The sequence below is a fragment of the Cherax quadricarinatus genome, chromosome 62 (genome assembly GCF_038502225.1).
Source record: "Cherax quadricarinatus isolate ZL_2023a chromosome 62, ASM3850222v1, whole genome shotgun sequence".
Classification (NCBI taxonomy): Eukaryota; Metazoa; Arthropoda; class Malacostraca; order Decapoda; family Parastacidae; genus Cherax; species Cherax quadricarinatus.
In genome coordinates, this window is record NC_091353.1 from 11,424,854 (window position 1) to 11,436,782 (window position 11,929).

Genomic DNA, 11,929 nt, shown 5'->3' on the forward strand with positions numbered 1-11,929 from the left:
CTTGGCGATTTCTTGTGCTCAATCGATAGAATAGAAGTAATACTAGTGAAATAGCTAAGAATTTGGTTGACTGGAATAATGTAATTGGCCTAAAATGGGAGTCAAAGTCGGCAAAATCGCCGATTCGTAAATATCGCTGACACATCAAAATTCGCGAGAGCATAATTTCGTCAATTTTCCACCAAATTTCGTACGTTTTGTTTTATTACCTTCACAAAAAGATTCTCTACGATTTCATAAGAAAAAATAACAAATTTTTTTTTTGAAAATTCTTGGACACTGGTGCGTGACTCCAGATTTGGGCCTTGGACCCTGAAAGGGTTAATCACCCTAGACTAAATGCTAAGTACTCAGTACACACTCACCTATGTACTCTCACATCATAACTGAAATAATCACATTGAACCTTTTATCCATTGTTGACAGGAATATAATTGAATCATTGTTTTTCACAAATGCATTTTAGAATGTAAATACTTATATCTTTGTATTATACAAATTTTGATTCATTTATAATTAATATTCTATTGTACAACTATGAAATAATTACTTTCCTACTGTACAACTATGATATACTATTTCTTAGTATTAAGTAGAATGTAAGCCAATAATGTTAAGTTGGCCCATAATGCCTAGGCATAATAGAGGCTCTCTTTGCATTGCAACCCACTATTGTATACACACAATCTCAATGTACTGTTTGCAAAGACATTAAATAAATAAACAAATAAATAAATAAATAAATTACAGAGGGGGCCACTAGGACACCTAGCATGGCTAGGTATTTCGGGCAGACTTAGATTAATTCTTAACTCTAAATTACTACAAATTATGGAGTAAGTTGGTATTAAGGTTGACTAAATTATAGTTTGTGAGTTTAGCAATGCGAATGCTTTTGTTTTGGCACAATACAGTGGACCCCCGGTTAACGATATTTTTTCACTCCAGAAGTATGTTCAGGTGCCAGTACTGACCGAATTTGTTCCCATAAGAAATATTGTGAAGTAGATTAGTCCATTTCAGACCCCCAAGCATACACGTACAAACGCACTTATATAAATACACTTACATAATTGGTCACATTCGGAAGTAATCATTATGCGGGGGTCCACTGTACATAGTTTCAGTATTGGAGTATCACAGGCCAACTTATGACTAGTTACGATTCATTATTTTAAGATTAAGATTCGTATTTCTGTGTTTATAGTCATATGGGTGAGTGAGTGAGTGTAAGTGTGAACCAGCAGGTGGTTTTCATGTAGTTAGTTGACGGGGTGTATCAGGGAGATAAGATGTTTTCTAATGGTAGTTTTGAAGGTCATGAATGTGTCTGCAGTTCTAGAGTTTTCAGGTAGGTTGTTCCAGATTTTAGGGCCTTAGACATACATTGAATTTTTGTAAAGGTTTAGTCGGACACGGGGTAAGTCATAGAGATGTTTGTGTCTGGTGTTATGCCTGTGGGTCCAGTCACAACTATCAAGAAAGCATTTTTGGCCAAGGTTAATATTGGAATTTAAGGTCCTGTAGATGCAGATTGCACAGTAGTAAGTGTGGATGTTCTGAACAGGGAGTAAGTTTAGATCTATGAAGAGTGGGGGGGGGGTGTTGCCAGGGATGGGATTTAGTAATTATTCTTACTGCAGCTTTTTGTTGGGTTATTATTGGCTTTAGGTGTGTTGCTGCAGTTGATCCCCAAGCACAAATAGCATAGGTGAGGTATGGATAAATAAGTGAATGGCATGGTGTGAGAAGGGCATTTTGCGGCACGTATCGTATCGTATCTTGGAGAGGATCCCAACCGTTTTGGATATGGGTGCTGAATTCAGGTTGTTGTCAAGGTATAGGCCTAGGAATTTGCCCTCATTATGTCTGGCAATTAGTGTGTTGTCGATCTTAATAAGTTGCACAACACCTGCTCTGCTACCAAACATAATATAGTAGTAGGTTTTGTCAGAGTTAAGTGTAAGTTTACTGGCTATCATCCAAGTCGATATTTTGAGCAGCTCCTCGTTAACAATGGTGTTGAGGGTGGCAAGATTAGGGTGAGAGATGACATAAGTCGTGTCGTCAGCAAAGAGAATGGGTTTCAGGTGCTGGGATACGTTTGGAAGATCATTGATGTAAATGAGGAAGAGCAGGGGACCAAGGACACTTCCCTGCAGAACTCCAGTATCAAGTGGCCGTGTTGATGATGCTGTGTCCTTAATGGTGACATACTGATACCTATTAGTAAGGTAGGATTTGAAATATGCAAGCACATGGCCTCTTATACCATAATGGTCAGGTTTGCGGAGTAGGATGCCATGGTCTACTGTGTCAAAAGCTTTTCTTAGGTCAATAAAAATTCCTAGAGGATATTCCTTGTTTTCCAATGCTGTGTAAAGCAGATCTAGCATTTTTACAATTGCATCATTAGTGCTTTTATTTTTCCTGAATCCAAATTGGCAGGGGTTGAGTATGTTTTGTGCCATTATAAATGAATGTAGTAGTCTTCTGTGCACGAGTTTCTCAAAGATTTTGGATAGCAATGGTAAGTTTGATATTGGCCTATAGTTGTTTACATCTGTAGGGTCACCACCTTTATGTATTGGTGTAACCCTTGCTGTCTTGAGTAGTGTCGGGAATGTGCCAGTTTCTAGTGACTTGTTTAAAAGTAATGTAATAGCATGCGAAAGGACATGGGCCGCTCGCTTGAACAATAATGGTGGGACATGAGACAGAGTCCCCGAGCTATTTTTAAGTGACTTTATAATCTCGGTGACTTCCGTGAGCTCAGTTGGTACAAGATAGAAGGAATCTGGGAAATTCCCATCTAGGTAGTCCCCGGCATGGGCGTTGGGATGTGGGATTTTACTGGCGAGATTAGATCCTACGGTTGAGAAAAAGTCGTTTATCTTGTTAGTTGTATCAGTGGGATGCAGTGGTGTTTCATTAGGTTTAGTTAGGACAATATTCTTGTTTTTTTTCAGTTTGTGGGTGCCCAGAATCTGGGAGAGTGTTTTCCGGGTCTTTTTTATATCTCCTCTTGTGTCAGTGAATCTGCTGGAGTAGTACAGTTGTTTGGCTTTCTTTATTACTTTGGTGAGAACTGATGAATAGTGTTTAAGAATATCTTTGTGTATTAAGCCCTGTCTACATTGCTTTTCATATTGGTGTTTCTTATCAATGGATTTCAGAATGCTGCTGGTCAGCCATGGGCAACCGAGCCCTTCATTCGTGATCTGTTTCATTTTTATAGGACAATGTTCGTTGTATATTCTAAGTAATTTGCTAAGAAAAATGTCTGTCCAATTGTCAATACCATTGGCCTTGGAGAATTCTGTAGGCCAGTCAACAGTCTCTAGGTCTGATATGAAATTCATTACTGAGGCCTCGTCATGGAGTCTAAATGAAACTTTGTTGTATTTGAGTGGTTTACTAATGTTTGTTAAGAGGAAGGTAGGGTAGTGGTGTGTAGTGTTGTCTGTGATTATCCCTGATTTAAGGGGGGCTAGTATATTGGTCCATATGTGGTCTATTATGGTTGCACTTATCTCAGTGAGCCTGGTTGATTTAGTTATTGTCAGTATGAGAAGTGTGTTGTTCATATTGTTGATGAAATCAGTTACAGGCTGATCATCTAGTAGGCCAAGGTTGATATTGAAGTCTCCAGCTAAGAGAAGGTGGTGCTTGTTCATTTGTCTTAAGGACCTGATGTTGTAGTTAAGAACTGATAGACTTTTAGCACTGTTTAGGATAGTGCTGGCTTGTGATGCTGTGTAATAAAGGCAGTTACTTCCCAATAGGTTTTGATTGGGTGTTAGATTATGGAAGTTTAGATCAGGGTTGATGTGATCATTCATCTTTTAGGTTTAAATTGTGGTTATTTATATCCTGAATTGTGTGTCGAGTTCTAGTACTGATATCTGTAGTAGTGGGAAGTTTGGACAAGTATATAGCTAAAGCACTTCAGTCATATAGAGTATAGCCACTAATAAACATAATGAAGTTGATGTTGTCTATGTGTTGTGTTAGAATGAGCTAAAGTACAACTAGGTATTTATTTTATTTATTTATTTTTTATTTAGTAATTTGAGCATACATACAGAGGTACAAAAAAATACAGGTAAGAGCAGCATGCCAAAGCCACTTGTATACATAGCATTACGGGCTGGCTTAAAATTAACTTAAGATTAACTAAGCAATGATGTAATCAGTGATAAAACATTATTGTAAACAGATAACTACAAAGCACAAATGAGTATTACAAAGACAGGTCATATGGTTGCATGCATTGCTGTACATTCAGTCAAATGGAGTATTCTGTTAGGTAGTGTATTTAAAAAATAACAAAGTTAGATTGGGTCTTAGGTTTAACATTTATGTGATATAATTGTGAGAAACATTTAAGATATACAATTTATAAGGTTCAGTTATTCAGTATTTATTTGGTTTTGGGTGAGTAAGTGATCTTTGAGAAGAGACTTGAATTTATAAATAGGTAGTGTTTCTTTTATATTTACAGGTAATGAATTCCAGATTTTAGGGCCTTTTATGTGCATTGAGTTTTTGCATAGCGTGAGATGGACACGAGGAACATCAAAGAGTGATCTGTGCCTTGTGTTATGGTCATGTGTTCTGTTGAGGTTGGCAAGGAGATATTTGAGGGGAGGGTTAATATCAGAGTTAAGTGTTCTATGTATGTAATAGGTGCAATAATAAGTATGAATGTTTTGTATGGTGAGTAGGTTTAGTGTTTTGAATATTGGTGGAGTGTGCTGCCTGTAGTGGGAATTTATCATCATTCTGACTGCAGCCTTTTGTTGGGTAATTAGTGGTCTGAGATGGTTAATTGTTGTTGAGCCCCATGCACAAATTCCATAGGTGAGATAGGGGTAAATAAGAGAGTGATATAGGGCCAGGAGGGCTGACTGTGGAACATAGTACCATATCTTCGATAGTATGCCTACAGTCTTGGAAATTTTCTTAGAAATTTGTTGTATATGTGTATGAAATTTGAGTCTATTATAAGGTGGATTCCTAAGAATTTTCCCTCTGTTAGCTTTGTGATAGTATAAAAATACAAATTAAAAAATAGCACCAGACTCTCACTTGTAATTGCACTAAGGTCTAATATAATGAATTTGGTGTTGTCTATGCATTGAGCTAGAATGAGCTAAAGTACAACTAGGTTTAATCTAATAATATAAAAAATACCAATTAAAATGGCACAAGACTCTCACTTGTAATTGCACTAAGGTTTAATGTAAGTTGTTAACAAGAACTAGAGTATAACTAGATTTAAACTGACAAGATAAAATACACAAATTAAGGTAGAAAAAGAATAATAAAAAATAAAAATGGCAATGACTTGGTTATATTATGATAGTAAGATGGTACACAGGATAATGTAAAAGTTGGAGTTGAATATACAAGCTTATCTTAGGTCTTTGAAGAGTGGGAGGGGGTTGGGTGTGGGGAGGGGGGTGAAGGGAGGGGGGTGAAGGGAGGGGGGTGAGGGGAGGGAGGTGTTGCCTAGCACTGAATTGCGTGATAATTCTTACTGCGGTTTTTTATTGGGTTATTATTGGCTTTAGGCGAGTTGCTGCTGTTGATCCCCAGGCACAAATAGCATAGGTGAGGTAGGGATAGACGAGTGAATAGTATAGTGTGAGTAGGGCTGATTGTAGTACATAGTAACGTATCTTGGAGAGGATTCCAACTGTTTTGGATACTTTTTTGTTACGTGTTGGATATGGGTGTTGAATTTCAAGTTGCTGTCAAGGTGCAGGCCCAGGAATTTGCCCTCATTATGTTTAGCAATAAGAGCATTGTCAATCATTATGTTCAGCTGGGCAGCACCTGGTCTGTTCCTAAACATAATGTAGATGGCTTTGTCAGTATTAGGTGCAAGTGCAAGTTTATTTGCAGTCATCCAGGTCGATATTTTTACTAGTTCTTCGTTAACAATAGTGTTAAGCGAGGCAAGGTTAGGGTGGGAGATGAAGTAAGTCGTGTCGTCAGCAAAGAGAATAGATTTAAGGTGTTGTGATACAGTAGGAAGATCACTGATGTATAAGAGGAAGAGCAGGGGACCAAGGACACTTCCCTGTGGTACTTCAGTATCCAGTGGTCTTATTTATGAGGTTGTGTCCTTAACCCTTTCAGGGTTGGTGCCGTACTAGTGTGGCTTGCATGCCAGGGTTGGTGCCATACTAGTAAGCATAAATTCTAGCGCCTTCAAATCTAGCGAGAGAAAGTTGGTAGGCCTACATATGAAAGAATGGGTCTATGTGGTCCGTGTGCGCAGTATAAAAAAATTCCTGTAGCACACAGTGCATAATGAGAAAAAAAACTCCGACCGTGTTTTTGGTTTAAAACAGCGACTTTGCACTGTATTTTTGTATGCTATTTATGATTGTATTCTAGTTTTCCTGGTCTCATTTCATAGAATGGAAGACATACATGTATTATGAAAATTGAGATGATTTTGATTGGTTTCACAATGAAAAGTACCTTGAAATTGAGTTCAAAGTAGCAGAAATGTTCGATTTTTGTCAAAGTTCAAAAGTAAACAAATCATGCCATGCGTCCAATACATGTCAACTGGTGAGTCTAATATTCTTTCACAAGTGTGCTGATATTATTTATACCATTTCTACACCATTTCTAGACTAATGCAGTAATCCTCATAACAGTAAATCTTCTATTTTTTGTGAGAATAAAAATTCAAAGTGGAAAGCAAAAGAAATATAACAGAACCCTGGGGACGTGACTAATGAACAGGAAATGTTATTTTAGTGCCAGGAATGTCTGTCTTGTTTATTCTGGACCCTATTTGAAAATTGGCATCTTTTGAAATTTGTGTGAAATTGGCAAAATTGCCAATTTCTGACCACTTTATTGGATAGTTGAAATTGGTAAATGGGTAGTTTTTTGTACTCATTCGATAGAAAAAATGGAGTTCTAGCAAAATAGGTATGATTTTTATTGACTGGTACATTGGAACTGGCCAAAAATAGGGCTCAAATTGGGCGAAATCACTGTGTAAACATCGTTGAGACTGTTAACTTCACGAGAGCATAATTCCGCAAGTTTTCCATCAAATTTAATACTTTTGGTGTCATTATGTTTAGGAAAAGATTCTCTATCATTTCATATGAAAAAAATAATTTTTTTTTTTGAAAAATTTCCAACCCTGAGAATAAGTTTAGGAGAGGGCCTGCCAACCCTGAAAGGGTTAATAGAGATGTACTGATGCCTGTTAATAAGGTAGGATTTGAAATGTGTAAGTGCATGGCCTCTTATACCATAATAATCAAGTTTGTGGAATAGGATGCTGTGGTCTACTGTATCGAAAGTTTTCCTAAGGCCAATAAATAGTCTTAATGGACATTCATATTTCTACAGTGATGTGTAAAGCAGGTCTAGCATTTTTACGATTGCATCATTTGTGCTTTTACTTTTCCAGAAGCCAAATTGGCAGGGGCTGATGATGCTTGGCACTGTTATAAAGTTATATAATCTCTTGTGCACAAGTATCTCGAAGATTTTGGATAGCAACAATAACTTTGATATTGGCCTGTAGTTGTTTACATCTGTGGGGTCACCACTTTTGTGCATTGTTGTAACCCTTGCTGTCTTCAGTAGCGTTGGGAAAGTACTGGTTTCTAGTAATTTGTTAAAGAGTAATGAAATAGCATGCGAAAGAATATAAGCTGCTCATTTGTACAATGGAGGAACTTGAGCCAGATTTCCCAATTTATTTTTAAGTGACTTAATAATCATGGTGACTTTGGGCTTGGTTGGTGCAAGATTGGAGGAGGTTGGGAAATTCTCATCTAAGTAATCACTTGCTCGAGCATTGGTACCTGGGATTTTGTTGGCAAAATTTGATCCTATGGTCGAGAAAAAGTCATTTATCTTATTAACTGTATCAATAGGCTGTAGTTGTGTTGCATTTAGTTAGGACAATATCCCTAGTTTTTTATGTTTGTGGGTTCCCAGAATCTGAGAGAGTATCTTCCAGGTCTTTTTTTATATCTCCATGGAGTAGTACAATTGCTTAGCCTTTCTTATTAGTTTGATGAGGACTGATGTAAAATGTTTAATAATATCTTTGTTTATTAAGCCCTGTCTATATTGCTTTTCATATTGATGTTTCATATAAATGGATCTTAGTATACCGTTTGTTAGCCACGAGCAACCTAGTTGTTTATTCGTAAAGTTTCTTTCTTATGGGACAATGTTTGTTACATAGTGTAAGTAATTTCTTAAGACATACGTTTATACAATCATCGATATCATTAGCCTCTGAGAATTCTGTTGGCCAGTGAATCGTACCTAACTCTGATGTGAAGTTACTTATTGAAGCCTCGTCATAGAGACTAAAAGCGACCTTGTTGTATTCCAGTGGTTGTTTACCAATGTTTATTAACAGGATGAATTATAATCTTGCAGGAGCACTAAACCCGTAGCATTATACAGCACATGCAGGGGGGGATGGAAGGTATTCAACGTCAATTCAGGGAACCGAAGCACAGATCCCACTCCCTAGATCAAGAGCCCCTCACCAGCGTCAAGGAACCTCCCTGGAGGGGTTGTTAAGACAAAGGGGAGGGGGGGTAGTAGTGCTGTGCTTATCCCTGATTTAATGGGGTCTGGTACACTGGTCCATATTACACCCTGAAAAGTGACTTAATTTCTACTAAGGTGACTGAAGTAAGTAAATAGGTTCAGGGGGTACATAACAGCCATGAAAAATGAGCTGAAATCAGCCAAAAAATGAGCTTAGGTAAGCTTAGACGAGACACAGGTACCAGAAAGAAGCTTAAATTTGGAATTAGTGAGGTAAGGAACAGGTATTTACCGTTAAATAGGTGAAAAAGAACATGAGCGACGGGGAGAGCGTCAGTAAGTTGTTGTTGTTGGTGGTGATAAGGGTGGTGACGGTCATGAGGAGCAGTGTTGGTGTTAAGGGTGGTGACGGTCATGAGGAGCAGTGTTGGTGTTAAGGGTGGTGACGGTCACAAGGAGCAGTGTTGGTGTTAAGGGTGGTGACGGTCACAAGGAGCAGTGTTGGTGGTAAGGGTGGTGACGGTCACAAGGAGCAGTGTTGGTGTTAAGGGTGGTGACGGTCACAAGGAGCAGTGTTGGTGTTAAGGGTGATGACGGTCACAAGGAGCAGTGTTGGTGTTAAGGGTGGTGACGGTCATGAGGAGCAGTGTTGGTGCTAAGGGTGGTGACGGTCACAAGGAGCAGTGTTGGTGTTAAGGGTGGTGACGGTCATGAGGAGCAGTGTTGGTGTTAAGGGTGGTGACGGTCATGAGGAGCAGTGTTGGTGTTAAGGGTGGTGACGGTCATGAGGAGCAGTGTTGGTGTTAAGGGTGGTGACGGTCACAAGGAGCAGTGTTGGTGTTAAGGGTGGTGACGGTCACAAGGAGCAGTGTTGGTGTTAAGGGTGGTGACGGTCACAAGGAGCAGTGTTGGTGTTAAGGGTGGTGACGGTCACAAGGAGCAGTGTTGGTGATAAGGGTGGTGACGGTCATGAGGAGCAGTGTTGGAGTTAAGGGTGGTGACGGTCACAAGGAGCAGTGTTGGTGTTAAGGGTGGTGACGGTCACAAGGAGCAGTGTTGGTGTTAAGGGTGGTGATGGTCACGAGGAGCAGTGTTCGTGTTAAGGGTGGTGACCGTCACAAGGAGCAGTGTTGGTGTTAAGGGTTGTGACGGTCACAAGGAGCAGTGTTGGTGTTAAGGGTGGTGACGGTCACAAGGAGCAGTGTTGGTGTTAAGGGTGGTGACGGTCACAAGGAGCAGTGTTGGTGTTAAGGGTGGTGACGGTCACAAGGAGCAGTGTTGGTGTTAAGGGTGGTGACGGTCACAAGGAGCAGTGTTGGTGATAAGGGTGGTGACGGTCATGAGGAGCAGTGTTGGAGTTAAGGGTGGTGACGGTCACAAGGAGCAGTGTTGGTGTTAAGGGTGGTGACGGTCACAAGGAGCAGTGTTGGTGTTAAGGGTGGTGACGGTCACAAGGAGCAGTGTTGGTGTTAAGGGTGGTGACGGTCACAAGGAGCAGTGTTGGTGTTAAGGGTGGTGACGGTCACAAGGAGCAGTGTTGGTGTTAAGGGTGGTGACGGTCACAAGGAGCAGTGTTGGTGTTAAGGGTGGTGATGGTCACAAGGAGTAGTGTTGTTAAGGGTGGTGATGGTCACAAGGAGCAGTGTTGGTGTTAAGGGTGGTGATGGTCACGAGGAGCAGTGTTGGTGTTAAGGGTGGTGACAGTCACAAGGAGCAGTGTTGGTGCTAAGGGTGGTGACGGTAACAAGGAGTAGTGTTGGTGTTAAGGGTGGTGACGGTCACAAGGAGCAGTGTTGGTGTTAAGGGTGGTGACGGTCACAAGGAGCAGTGTTGGTGTTAAGGGTGGTGACGGTCACAAGGAGTAGTGTTGGTGTTAAGGGTGGTGACGGTCACAAGGAGCAGTGTTGGTGTTAAGGGTGGTGATGGTCACGAGGAGCAGTGTTGGTGTTAAGGGTGGTGATGGGCACAAGGAGCAGTGTTGGTGTTAAGGGTGGTGACGGTCACAAGGAGCAGTGTTGGTGTTAAGGGTGGTGACGGTCACAAGGAGCAGTGTTGGTGTTAAGGGTGGTGACGGTCACAAGGAGCAGTGTTGGTGTTAAGGGTGGTGACGGTCACAAGGAGCAGTGTTGTTGTTAAGGGTGGTGACGGTCACAAGGAGCAGTGTTGGTGTTAAGGGTGGTGACGGTCACGAGGAGCAGTGTTGGTGTTAAGGGTGGTGATGGTCACGAGGAGCAGTGTTGGTGTTAAGGGTGGTGACGGTCACAAGGAGCAGTGTTGGTGTTAAGGGTGGTGATGGTCACGAGGAGCAGTGTTGGTGTTAAGGGTGGTGACGGTCACAAAGAGCAGTGTTGGTGTTAAGGGTGGTGATGGTCACGAGGAGCAGTGTTGGTGTTAAGGGTGGTGACCGTCACAAGGAGCAGTGTTGGTGTTAAGGGTGGTGACGGTCACAAGGAGCAGTGTTGGTGTTAAGGGTGGTGACGGTCACGAGGAGCAGTGTTGGTGTTAAGGGTGGTGATGGTCACGAGGAGCAGTGTTGGTGTTAAGGGTGATGATGGTCACAAGGAGCAGTGTTGGTGTTAAGGGTGGTGACGGTCACAAGGAGCAGTGTTGGTGTTAAGGGTGGTGACGGTCACAAGGAGCAGTGTTGGTGTTAAGGGTGGTGACGGTCATGAGGAGCAGTGTTGGTGCTAAGGGTGGTGACGGTCACAAGGAGCAGTGTTGGAGTTAAGGGTGGTGACGGTCACAAGGAGCAGTGTTGGTGTTAAGGGTGGTGACGGTCACAAGGAGCAGTGTTGGAGTTAAGGGTGGTGACAGTCACAAGGAGCAGTGTTGGTGTTAAGGGTGCTGACGGTCACAAGGAGCAGTGTTGGAGTTAAGGGTGGTGACGGTCACAAGGAGCAGTGTTGGTGTTAAGGGTGGTGACGGTCACAAGGAGCAGTGTTGGTGTTAAGGGTGATGACGGTCACAAGGAGCAGTGTTGGTGTTAAGGGTGGTGACGGTCACAAGGAGCAGTGTTGGTGTTAAGGGTGGTGACGGTCACAAGGAGCAGTGTTGGTGTTAAGGGTGGTGACGATCACAAGGAGCAGTGTTGGAGTTAAGGGTGGTGACGGTCACAAGGAGCAGTGTTGGTGTTAAGGGTGGTGACGGTCACAAGGAGCAGTGTTGGAGTTAAGGGTGGTGACAGTCACAAGGAGCAGTGTTGGTGTTAAGGGTGGTGACGGTCACAAGGAGCAGTGTTGGTGTTAAGGGTGATGACGGTCACAAGGAGCAGTGTTGGTGTTAAGGGTGGTGACGGTCACAAGGAGCAGTGTTGGTGTTAAGGGTGGTGACGGTCACAAGGAGCAGTGTTGGTGTTAAGGGTGGTGATGGTCAC

The 11,929-nt window shown here is 41.6% G+C and overlaps 1 protein-coding gene across 2 annotated transcripts in view; it reads right to left on the minus strand.

Annotated features, from left to right (window-relative positions):
- LOC128687293 (longitudinals lacking protein, isoforms H/M/V) overlaps positions 1 to 8,957 on the minus strand; it is a 125,243-nt gene extending 116,286 nt beyond the window's left edge. For both annotated transcript variants that reach the window (XM_070098433.1, XM_070098434.1), the window contains exon 1: positions 8,849 to 8,957. The gene's annotated coding sequence lies outside the window, so the exon portion shown is untranslated. The remainder of the gene's footprint in view (positions 1 to 8,848) is intronic.
- Positions 8,958 to 11,929: the final 2,972 nt, after the last annotated feature.